This window comes from Monopterus albus, unplaced genomic scaffold, assembly GCF_001952655.1.
Source record: "Monopterus albus unplaced genomic scaffold, M_albus_1.0 scaffold44.1, whole genome shotgun sequence".
Taxonomy (NCBI): Eukaryota; Metazoa; Chordata; class Actinopteri; order Synbranchiformes; family Synbranchidae; genus Monopterus; species Monopterus albus.
The window spans coordinates 455,613-457,916 of NW_018127924.1; the positions used below are offsets into that span (position 1 = coordinate 455,613).

The window sequence follows — 2,304 nt, forward strand, 5'->3', positions numbered from 1 at the left end:
GAAAGAATGTCAGTGGCTTGGTTAGCCTGTTTTTGTTTTGGTCTACCAATGTGCTATCTTTCAACACCTTGTTGCCTTCACCCCACACTTGGTGCCAACTGTCACAGGCCAGTTGGCCTCCACTAATAACTGGCAGTGCTGCTAGTCAAAACCAAGATACAGGTGGTGACTATGGTATTTTACAAACACAACATAGCCTTAAAACAGCTTGCATGGTCATACGTGCCACCAACTTTCTTCTGTTACTCTTAATTGTGCCCTTTAAAAACTGTTGTTGAGCCATATTGTTGCTGCCTGTGATGTGCATGGTTGAAACCTTTGTTTAGCTGTTGAAGTGACATGGCTATTAGTGCTCCATAATTACCATCTTAACAGAACAAATTCTAACTGACAAATACAGGTCCCTTAATTATAAATATCCATTTTACAAATATAGATAAAAAGTAAAGGCATATCTATAATCTCACATGTAGAGATCAAAAGATTAATAATAAAATGACAGAAACCCCTATTGTCAATAAATATGCAAATGTAAAAAGCATCTACTTCTATGGATATTACGTCATCAGACAAAAATTACTTACGTATCCATTAATATCATGCCCCACTGTCTACGAATGCAGATTGATCATTTTTACTATGTTAAACTTTCCTGCGTCATCTTTGTCTGTGTACCAGGATCACTGCTGCTCTCTGACTTCCTTCTGCTAAGCTGTGGATGGGAGTGGCTCACTGGGGCCCTGGTCCAGAGTTAATTAAGAGCTCAGGGAGGAGCCCCCCCACCCCCCACATAGAAGCCAGCTGGAGCCTGCCTCAGATTAGACTCCCAGAAACAAGGATAAACTCGCACCAAGATACATAAACATGTATACAAAGGCACTCCAAAAACACATGTGCAATTAGCTATCCTTTCGCATTGTGCTCAGTCCACATCCATGTGCGTATGTTGACCATGTGACCATGAAGGGATTTAAATCACTGACTCCCTTCTTGTTTGGCTAGAAAACCCAGGCATCTATAAAAGAAATCATAAGTGCACAGTGACACGTGACCTTCTGTCCATGGTTCACCTCTGCAGAGGTATGTCTTGCTCAAGGCTAGGATAAACCTCATTAGACCAAAAAGAAATGAATATTAAAGTGCACCAGACACGAAATACTGTATGAGTATTTCCGTCATTTTCCATTCTCTGGCTCAACTCTGAGACAGACACAGCTGGCCTAGAGCAACAGCCATTCCTTCGTAGGCTGTCACTTTACTGGATGTCTACTTGTCACGAAAGCTGTGAGGAGGACGTATCTCTAGGATGTCATAAAGCAAGACCTCATCGTGTGTTAAAGAACAGAGTAATTAGCATAACCGTAATCAGTCTGGGTAACTAGGGTTCTGTGCTGAATACTACAGAAAAGGTTCATTAAATTGTTATGTGTGTTCAACTGTCAAAGACCTGTTCTTAACTGTAACAAACAAAAATACTTGCAAAGAATGCAGCATAGACTTTATTCTATAAGTTGACGTTTTGGTGCATAGTGTGACTTCTTCAGAGCCTAAAGCACAGCACAGGTCACATCACAGCTTCTGAGGTACAAGACATAGAGTGTCAGAAGGGAATTTAATAAAATCTTGTAGAACAGAATAAAGAAAGTCACTTTTGGCTTTTCCCATTTTAGGAGTCGCCACAGCGAATCGTCACACTGACGACTCGCATGTTGACATTTGGTACGTGTTTTACGCCAGATGCCCTTCCTGACGCAACCCTGACTCGAACCCGGGCCACAATGCCGAGAGCGCTGCACCTTAACCACTGGCCTACCAGGGACGGCTAAAATCTTGTCGAACAGAAAACTTAAAATAAAATGTAACAATACAGTTCAGCAAGATTTTATGGTAACTGCCCTTTTTTGGAAGTACTTTTGCTTATTTGTGTTTCACTGTACTTGCTTTTTAAAGCGAATGAGTTCAAGTTTGTTGTTGTACAAGTGTCTGTCAAGATGATGCAACACTTGACAGTATTCACTATTAAATATTCCAATCTTTTAAGGCTGAATGCTTCTTAGGAAACCTTTCAGCCTGTTTCCAAAGAAAAATGAAAACTGTGAGGGAACAGTGTATGGGAGTGTGTAGTAATAATCTGATTAGCGGTGCTTTACCAGTCTGTGATCAGCACTGGTTTCTTATACATGTGATAAACTAATCAGGGAGACAGCTATGCTGTTCAGCACTGACTGAAAGTAGCACTCAAAGGCTGCATACAGCTCACCAGGACTTGACTACTGGGGGGGGGGGGGGGGGGAGCGCAAAAAA

General features: G+C 41.5%; 1 protein-coding gene across 4 annotated transcripts in view; it reads right to left on the bottom strand.

The window, feature by feature from the left end:
• spata13 (spermatogenesis associated 13) overlaps nucleotides 1–2,304 on the bottom strand; it is a 15,621-nt gene that overhangs the window by 11,126 nt on the left and 2,191 nt on the right. Inside the window, exon 1 of one of the 4 annotated variants that reach the window (XM_020600026.1) lies at nucleotides 585–696. The exons of the other annotated variants lie outside the window; for them this stretch is intronic. The gene's annotated coding sequence lies outside the window, so the exon portion shown is untranslated. Of the gene's footprint in view, nucleotides 1–584; nucleotides 697–2,304 lie in introns of those variants that run through there. 4 annotated transcript variants of the gene reach the window in all.